Source organism: Neofelis nebulosa, chromosome 8 (genome assembly GCF_028018385.1).
Source record: "Neofelis nebulosa isolate mNeoNeb1 chromosome 8, mNeoNeb1.pri, whole genome shotgun sequence".
Classification (NCBI taxonomy): domain Eukaryota; kingdom Metazoa; phylum Chordata; class Mammalia; order Carnivora; family Felidae; genus Neofelis; species Neofelis nebulosa.
The window spans coordinates 141,333,935-141,344,120 of NC_080789.1; the positions used below are offsets into that span (position 1 = coordinate 141,333,935).

General features: G+C 44.5%; 1 long non-coding RNA gene across 1 annotated transcript; it reads left to right on the forward strand.

Moving 5' to 3' along the window:
• Window positions 1–1,779: 1,779 nt before the first annotated feature.
• On the forward strand, window positions 1,780–9,695 carry LOC131483671 (uncharacterized). Its single transcript, XR_009247856.1, has 3 exons — window positions 1,780–1,867; window positions 2,780–2,892; window positions 7,551–9,695. It is a non-coding gene; the product is annotated as an uncharacterized LOC131483671 (long non-coding RNA).
• Window positions 9,696–10,186: the final 491 nt, after the last annotated feature.

A 10,186-nucleotide genomic window follows, 5' to 3' on the forward strand; every position in this document is an offset into this window, starting at 1 on the left:
TGGATGTATAGAGAGGCTTTGACTTAAATATCAAAGAAAACCCACTGCGTCTCCCCCGAGGATGTGTGCTCCATCCAGGGATGTGTCCACAGCAGGTTGGTCCGTTCCCCTTCCCACTAGAAACCAAGCCCATTCCCTTCTTCATTTCCAGCGTCTGGGAAGAACTCTTCCCCTCGCCCATCCCAGAGCGGTTACTCTCTCACATTCAACTTGAATCCCATCCCCTTTTCCTAGTTTCCGTGCATGGGTACACTGTGCCCGTTCTGCGCCCTTCGGTGCCCTGCTTAAAGCTGGCCACGCCGCCTCTCCTAGAGAGGATGCTGATTGATTAGAAGTGATACTTCACCTGCAACACATTTCAACAGGATGATGCTCTTTTCAGTGACCATAAAAACGTTACTGGAATTTAGGTCGTCCTCTGTAATATAAATAACAGCTGCCTGCCTCCGCCGGGGAACTCGAGGACCCCCTGCCCTGGTCCCGACTGCCGTGCACACCCTCCAAGATTCCCCAGGCTCAGTCCAGATCTGCCTCGCGGGATTCACCACAGAGCTGACTCAAGAAGCGTATGCACTGGAGGAGCATCCCCGTGGCGTGCGGTTGTGATTCCTGCAAGTGACCTGCTTTCTCACATTCACACTGGCCACTTGGCTTTCTCTCCTTGCCTGCCCTCAGGCGATGTCCCGTCACCCTTGTTCTGCCAGGCTCTGTGCTCTGCCCCTCTCTTAGCATTTCTTCTTTCCTTCTGCAGAACAGTAAGTACATTCAAGTTGGTTTGTCATATTGAGAAAAACATCCCTTTGCCCTGACTCCGTGGGGGACACTTACGCCGAGGGTCTTACCTCGATCTGCACGGATGGCAGAAAATAGCTTTCCAAACAACGATTTTCTCTTTGAAAGGAATTTTGATGCCTGACGTGGAACCAGACATGTATCCTTCACCTAACAAATGAGTGCGCAAAGATGGAGAATGTCAGATAGTCACGAACGGCTTTCAGGTACCTAGTTTAAAGGTGCGATGTAATTCTTAGTATTTGAATCATGTCTACATGAAGCAAAAATAATGAAAAATGAAAAACTCATTCTTTCAGATTCCCTGCACTCAAAATTCCAAACAATTAACTTGCATGCTTGCACGATTTTTTTACCGATTTGGTAGAATATGTAAGTTGCTCAGGCATCGCACAGAGGCAACCTAAGACATCCGTCTTGATTTCCTTATTCCCTCAGGTACCATTCCCTAATAAATATATGCACTCCAGAAAGCCAATGTCATAAATATAGACAGCTGACTCATCGTGCTAACAGGATTTCAGTCGTTTCTCCAAAGAATGTGCAAAGCAATTCAGCTCCAATCCAAGTGGAAAAAAAAAATCTCTAAAACTTGTATTTTTAGCAAGCATCTTACTTCATTATATAAGAATGCTGAGGAAAAGTGTAAGCCCATCCCCAGTGCAGGCAAACCCTCCTGAGGGCACGCCCTGCACTTTTCCCCAGGTGCTAAGATTGTGCTTTTACTCCTCAGGGAGTTCCTAAAATATTAGCCACAATCAATCGATTGAGATTATGGGATTATATATGAGATTATATATATATAAATTATATATATATATATAATATATATATATATATATATATGAGATTATAGCCATATACAATTATGGAGAATCTGTCCTGTCCAGAGCCCTATACTTGACGCCCTGGGACGAATAATGAAACTAAGACATGGCCTCACCCCAAATTACATCATGTGGCAGTCCTAAAACTGGCATGAACCTCACAGTGGATCATGAGGTCATAGGTGGGTTGCAGCCGGTGGCACGGCAGAAGCCCAGAAACAAGGAATAGTGACGGTCTGCGGGAGCAGGTAGAGGATGTGTGAGCGTGGGTGTGCCCGCGTCGTGTGTGTGCGTGCGTGTGTGTGTTCTGTGCACACGTGAGGACCACAAGTCTTGAGGATACATACACAGCCAGCCCAGGGCATTCGCAAACGCCAGGATAAGAACAAGGAGTTTACGGAAATCTTACTTTGAATCCTAAAGGACGAGTGAGACACAAGGGTGATATGCAATCGCTTTGTTTTCACAGGCGGTGACACATCCAACCAGGACTGCAGTCCCACACGTTTGGGACCCGTCTGGCCTCTGTGTCAGTGGGGTAAATGCAGCAAAATGGAGACCGGGTCATTTAACCTCGCCCTGATGATTTTTTTTTTCTCCATTGTTCACTTCTAGGCCCCGTTCTTCCTTTTGAAAGCCAGTCTTTGTACCAGTGACCTTAACTCCCCGTCTTGCACCCTTGTAACTCCATAGCTCGCGGGGCTTCCAACCAGGGTGGTGGGGAGTCCCCAGTCCTGCTCTTTGGAAAGCTGCCTCAAGCTGGGCCCATTCGGGATCCTTCCACGTTCTCTGCATCCTGTGTGGACACTCAGCTCTTTAGTGGGGAGTCTGAGGGAGGCAGCAGAAGAGAGCCACAGAATTTCACTTTCCCCAGTGGTTCCCACCCATGCCTGGCTCCCTGCCGACACGCGGGATGAAAGCAGGAGAGCACGTGGAATGGGGTTGTCCTGTGGAACCGAAGGGAGCCTGCCATGCTCAGAGGAAGTGACTGTCACTCGTCGGCAGGGCCCACACACGTCACGCTTCCTGGTTCCGCTGGACACCTCTCCGCCCACGGAAGTAGACGACACGCGTGTCACCAGCTCAGACTTCACTAGACGCGCATGCAGCAGGAGACACGTGGGTGCGAATAGGGTTCTGAAAACAGGTCTCCTTTGCAGGTGCCAGTTCTGTATCGGCCACACACACAGAACAAGACGACAAGCACGAAGGAAAAGAAAAAATATGAAGCAGGAGAAATCGGGATAGCCATTAACTCCAGTGCAGTTCAAAAGTAAGTCAAAATAATTGTTTTGTTTTGTTTTGTTTGCATCCCTTAGGAATGCATTTTTATTTTCATGATTTTGAATTTATGTATTTAAATTCAATTTAGGTACCGTATGGTGTAGCATTCGTTTCAGGAGCAGGACGCAGCGAGTCATCGCTGTTACATTCCACACCCAGTGCTCATCCCAGCAAGCACCCCCCTGAATGCCTCCCCCATTTTCCCCACCCTCCCCCCTCGTCCCCTCCAGCGACCCTCAGTTTGTTCTGTGTATTTAAGAGCCTCTTATGGTTTGCCTCCCTCTCTGTTTTTATCTTATCTTTCCCTCCCTACTCCTATGTTCCTCTGTTGTGTTTCTCAAATCCACATATGAGTGAAACCATATGATATTTGTTTTTCTCTGACTTATTTCGCTTAGCATAATACCCTCTGGTTCCATCCACATTGTTGCAAATGGAAAGATTTCATTCTTTTTGATTGCCAAGTAATACTCCAATGTATATATCACGTCTTCTCTATCCATTCATCCATCGGTGGATATTTGGGCTCTTGCCATACTTTGGTTATTATCGATAGTGCTGCTCTAAACACTGGGGTGCATGTACCCCTTTGAATCAGCATTTTTGTATCCTTTAGACAAATACCTAGTCACACAGTTGCTGGGTCATAGGGTAGTTCTACTTCAATTTTTTGAGGAACCTCCATACTGTTCTCCAGAGTGGCTGCACCAGATTACATTCCCACCAGCAGGGCAAGAGGGTTCTCCTTTCTCCACATCCTTGCCAACATCTGTTGTTTCTTGTGATGTTAATTTTAGCCATTGTGACAGGTGTGAGGTGGTACCTCACTGTGGTTTTGGTTGGTATTTCTCTGCTGATGAGTGATGTTCAGTATCTTTTCATGTGCGTGTTAGCCATCTGGAAGTCTTCTTTGGAAAAGTGTCTATTCATGTCTTCTGCCCATTTCTTCACTGGATTAATTGTTTTTTGGGTGTGGAGTTTGGTAAGTTCTTTATAGATTTTGGATAATAGCCCTTTATCTGATATGTCATTTGCAAATATCTTCTCCCATTCCATCGGTTGCCTTTTAGTTTTGTTGATTGTTTCATTTGCTGTGCAGAAACTTTTTATCTTCGTGAGGTCCCAATAGTTCATTTTTGCTTTTAATTCCCTTGCCTCAGAGATGTGTCAGGTAAGAAGTTGCTGTGGCTGAGGTCAAAGAGGTTGTTTTCTGTTTTCTCCTCTATGGTTTTGATGGTTTCCTATCTTACGTTTAGGTCTTTCATCCATTTTGAGGTGTTTTTGTTGTTGTTGTTGTTGTTGTTGTTGTTGTTGTTGTTTGTGAATGGTGTAAGCAAGTGATCTAGTTTCATTCTTCTGTATGTTGCTGTCCAGTTCTCCCAGCACCATTTGTTAAAGAGACTGTCTTTTTTCCATCGGATATTCTTCCCTGCTTTGTCAAAGATTAGTTGGCCATACATTTGTGGGTCCAATTCTGGAGTCTCCATTCTGTTTCATGTTGGTCTATGTGTCTGTTTTTGTTCCAATACCATGCTGTCTTGATGATTACAGCTTTGTAGTAGAGGCTAAGGTCTGGGATTGTGATGCCTCCCGCTTTGGTCTTCTTCTTCAATATTACTTTGGCCCTTTGGGGTCTTTTGTGGTTCCATACAAATTTTAGGATTATTTGTTCTAGCTTTGAGAAGAATGCCAGTGCAATTTGATTGGGATTGCGTTGAATGTGTAGATAGCTTTGCGTAGTGTTGACATTTTAACAATATTTATTCTTCCAATCCATGAGCACGGAAGAAGCTTAATTCATCTATAATGAAGGGATTAATTGTCATAAGAGGATGTGATTAAAGGAACTCTCGCTCCTACTTGATCATGTAAGAGGTTTCCTCTGATGTCACTCCTCACTGCCTGTGTCTGCTCTCCTCGGTACACAGCTTCTCTCTCTCTATTCCCACATCACCTTCTGCTTCTTTTATCCACTCTGCCCTGAAGCCCGCCTTCATGTCTGAGTTCATATTCCTGTAACTTTACAAGGAGTACGGCTTTCACACTAACCTTGGACTCCATTAATACCTAAACGCACTACTTGAAACTATATTTCCACTTCAAAAATGAATACGTGTAGTAAATAATGACTCAAACTTTTAAGACACGCCTTGGGGAAAATAACGTTGGTCTTGGTGTTTTATAACCAAGTGAATCACTTCCAGAAGAATGTTCAGAAGGCTTGAAAGAACCAGGCCTAAGAAAGTACCTGAAAAAAAATCAACCCAGTGGAATAATTAGTTGCCAAGAAAATTAGGCTAACTAACCCAGAACCCAGTATTTGATATTTGATCCTAATTATATCTCAGTAAGATGTGGACAAGAGGAGGTTTTGATGGAAGCAAAGTCAACCTACTTATAATTAAAATTGGATTCTCAGTGACTCAGCAGTCAAAGGGCTAAGGAAGCCTTTGGGCATTTGCCCCCTGAGTTTCCATGCACATCATTAATATATGAAGCTTCTATTTGAAAAACTTTCAAAGAAAAACATGAGGATATTTTACTCTGTTTTAATTTCCGGGCAGGCAAATCAACATTTATTAGAAACATTATATTGCCTTTCTCTGAAATACTGGAAAAGGCATCAACTAATTTTCCAATAATTATATTTTTGGTTTTTATGTCAACATCTGCAAACCAGACCTTCGGCATCTAGTAAAGTGGACCTCCGTGAGCCACATCAAAGAGAATAGCAGATCCTCTGCAGTTTGGAGCAAGTAATCAGCTGAGGAAAATATGTCCCCCTGGTTTAGACTGCCTAGCAAAAGAATGAAATGGAAATGTGGAAACGAAAAAATCCAGTGCCTTGTCGAACAAGCTCTTCCTATGATCACTGACTCTCAAAACAAAACCCATGTTATAAACCATTGAGTCTGTACTGATAGGCAGAAAGAGAAATCTAATAAAATCATAAATGAGCAAATAAGAAAAAGTTGTTGCCTGGGGATAAGGTGGAAATTATTACCTGGGGGTAAGGGTTGGGAAGATAGGAAATTTTGGAGGGCGGTATGTATGTTCATTACCTTGATTGTGGGGATAGTTTCTTAGGCATACACATACGTTAAAACTGATCAAAGTCTACCTTTTAAAATATGTAGGTAATTGTAAGTCAATTATATCCCAACAAAGCTGTAAAAACAAAGTGAAAAGAATTGTATCTAATTGCAATTTCTGGCTAAGAGCTACATGTTGATGAAGAATCTTTAAAATCTTTTTTTTAATTATTATTATTTTTTTATTATTATTATTTTTTTAACGTTTTATTTATTTTTGAGACAGAGAGAGACAGAGCATGAACGGGGGAGGGGCAGAGAGAGAGAGGGAGACACAGAATCGGAAGCAGGCTCCAGGCTCTGAGCCATCAGCCCAGAGCCAGACGCGGGGCTCGAACTCACGGACCGCAAGATCGTGACCTGAGCTGAAGTCGGACGCCTAACCGACTGAGCCACCCAGGCGCCCCTAAAATCTTTGAAATGGGGACACCTGGATGGCTGTGTTGGAGCATGGGACTCTTGATCTCAGGGTCGTGAGTTCAAGCCCCACATTGGCCATAGGACTTACTTAAAAAAAAGAACCTCTAAAATAATCCAACAATCCTTAGTGGATGGAGCGTAGTAACACGGGGAGCATTAAGTTGCAATGTCCATTACCAATAATGAGGTCAGAGAGGTAACTTTGTCGAGTGAATTATTTGTGTGTGAGCTTGTTGAACCTTGATTCTCTTTGGCTTTGTTAGCATAGAGCTTTGGACTGTCCCTTCCACAGGGCACCTGGCCAGACCAGTGGGACTGACAAGAAAAGTTAGCTTCACAAAAGATTCAATGAACCCCTAATATAAAGTCTCCCTGGGAGGAGTTGAAAGAACATTCCAATACATCTATTTTATGAGGCTAAACTGATCTTGAAACCAGTCCTTATTGAGGATTAAAAGATAAAGTTCTGTAAGTCAATACCACTCATTAGTAAAAAAATAACACAATAGTAAACTATTGACAAATCATAGCATATGTATAAAACACTTTATGTGCATATATATTATATATTCATTTAATGGTATATATATATATATATATACACACTATATATTATATAACATATGTATATGTGTAAAATGTGCACATATGCATATATGTATGTGTATATATGTATAATATTTATACATGTGCATGGGCACAATATACGTATGTATAATATATGTGTATATATAAAATACTTTATTACCAAATCCTATCAATCTCCAAAATGTAAGGTTAGTTTGACATTGTGGGGGCAAAACATCACTCAATTCCTGATTCCTCTAGTTCATAGAACTTATTTGTCAATATAAAAAAGCTCAGTTGATGTTTGTCTAATAAACCTATTTACCTTCCTAATTTCAATCCAGCATCCTCAGAACATATAGGAGACGTGTTAAGTTACATGTTAAATGAATTGTTAGACGGTCACAGCCATTGCAAATGGCCCAAAGACCTTGCTGAGTGCCAACAGAGGGGCTGTCTTCTTGTGCATCAGAACATCCGTCCTCTTGGCTGTTGCCCGTTCTCTGACACTTGTCCTCGATGTTTCCATATGGCCTTTTGAGTTTATCATTTATGTGATTGTCCCTAGGATGGCATGAGTTCCACAAACACTGAGAACACATTGAAGAAGCTTGCCCGGCTGAGTAACAAGCAGGTGGTTCAGCCGCTGAAGTCCCCCACCACGCAGAACAGATCCCTGGAGGGAGAAAGGCAGAGGAATTGCTTATGATCACCTTCTGTCGCTCAACGGTCAAAGGATGCCCCATGGGATGTCAACTGCATGGCTGGGCTGATTCAAAGAGCCAACTTCTACTCCTGTATCACAAGACCTTGTCGGACTTGAGAGGAGGTAGGAGCGCCCTCACTCCCGGCGTGTGGGACCTGGGTCGGCCCTCGCTCCCGGGGGGCTGAGCATGGAGAGGCGCAGCAAAGGGAAAGCCAGCCAGGCTGTCTGCTTGAGGACGACCAAGGCCTGGGCCAGAGGCAGGAACAAGAACCTGGAGAGGACCACATCCAGGTCCTTAAAGCTGATAAAATGTTATGAACGTCATAAACCATTTTAAACCAAATGGTCAGACATACTCTTCCGTTAGGCAAGACAATTGCTTTCAACATCTTTCTGCACCTGCTTCCATCCAGAACCATAACAGCAGGGGAGAATCACAGAAGGGACATGGGGGAGGGGGAGTCAGCAGAGTATATGGTGCATCATCATACGGAGGGGGCCCTACACAGAGCACCTCGCTTTGTCCCCGAGGCCACCGTAAGCGAGCATCGCTATTGACACCTACACATGCAGAAACCAGCATCCACGAGGATCAGAGTTACAACTAAGCTAAATTGTAAGTTGGAAGTTAAGCCCCTTGGTGGCCCCGAGTCTCTGTGCCACCAGGTTGAACCAAGTGATCCTCGGTCAGGAGCATCAACCCTCCTTCCCGGACTATTCTGTCTTATAGCACAAACATGTTGACATGGTGAATAGCGTAGCTCCTCAGTCTCCTGAGAGTGAAAATCGGCTCGGCTGACAGGAAGGAATCAGGACACAGCCCTGTATGGGTCAGGCTTGGAGGACAGACCCAGACGCACCCGCTGTCCATCTGCAGGAGGTGGTGCAGGGCCGTGACCTGCCGTGTCCAGCCCGCTTCTGAGTGACAGGGCCTCCTTCCAGTGCCCCCCACAGCCCTCAGCTCTCTCCACCTAGAGCTGGGACGCTGGGCTCCTCAAGTGTCCTTGCCAAATGCCGGGTTAACCTTTTACTAATCCCATCCCAGGAAGAGACATCGGTCCAAATGGGTCCTGCCTCCTGCCCCGTGTCCCGACTTAGAAGGGGCCCTCCCGCCCTGCTGTTGGAGACACCAGGCTCCTTCAGGTCAGGACGGGACTACAGATGCATTGTGAACTGTCACAGGGGTGAGCGTAATAGGTTTTATGCTTAAAACAGATTCCCACCGTGCCGAAGACAGACCCCGAACCAGCACACGTAGCTGGAAGTATTTGCCAGGTTGTTTACCTCGGTACAGGTGATTCTACCATTTTAAATCAACGTTCTCCTGCTCATCCCGCACAGCCCCTTCCCCGGAGGAAGCAAATCCCCGTGTTACTTCCCGCAATGAGGGCTACATCTGAAACGGCTGCACCTGTTGGCCCAGCACAGTCTCTGACGTTGGGGAAAATGCATTGCAGAGGACGCTGTTCACTGACAGTGAGGCCGTTCTCTCATCATCTTGGAGCCACATGACGACAGCGCACAGGGCCAAGCGGACGCTTGCACAAAGAGCGCAGGGCACCTCACAAGCTCCTCGAGTCCCAGGTGCACAGAGGAGTCCGAGCAGCTCACACTTGGAAGAGATCTGAGATCGTTCGGCCCCAACACACCCATCGTACCTGTGCCATCACAGACCTTGGAAAGGTCAGCCCTTGACCCCGGAACGCCAGGAGCCACGACTGAACACATCACAACCGACTTCTGGTCAAGGGTCCTTCTATTAACATACCTGACACCTCACATTTATGATTCTCTGAGTAAATTTCAGAATTTCATTAAAGAGGGGGGCACCTGGGAGGCTCAGTCAGTTAAGTGTCTGACTTCAGTTCAGGTCACGATCTCACGGTTCATGGGTTCAAGCCCCGCGTCGGGCTCTGTGCTGACAGCTCAGAGCCTGGAGCCTGCTTCGGATTCTGCGTCTCCCTCTCTCTCTGCCCCTCTCCTGCTCATGAGCGCTCTCTCTCTCTCTCTCTCTCAAAAATAAAATAAGACTTAAAAAAAAGAATTTCATTAAAGATGAAAGCATACTCGCTTTCCACTCTGAATAAAAAACATGAAGCTGTGCTATTTACGCATGATTTACAGATAGTAAAAAAATATTTGTAAAAGTTCTATACTAAATATATTTAGTCTATCTATACAATCATCAAGAAGCAAATATTATAAACATAGGAAGATACAGTTTCTCTTCTGTTCTTGTTCAAATTTTCTCACAGTTAACATATCTATTGCATTGCCTATGAATTGTTAATGTAAGATATTTCTAACCTACCCATTTTACGAATATAATGAAATCACAGAACTGCAGATATTGGCAAAAAGTAAAACTCAAGGGTCATTTTAATTTCCATTGTTATTAGTTGGAAAAACTACATCTGCTTAAGTCTAAGCACTATGGAAAAAAAAGCCGAGGGGTCTATCTATTCAACTGTTATCTTGTTGAACCCAGTTATGACTTA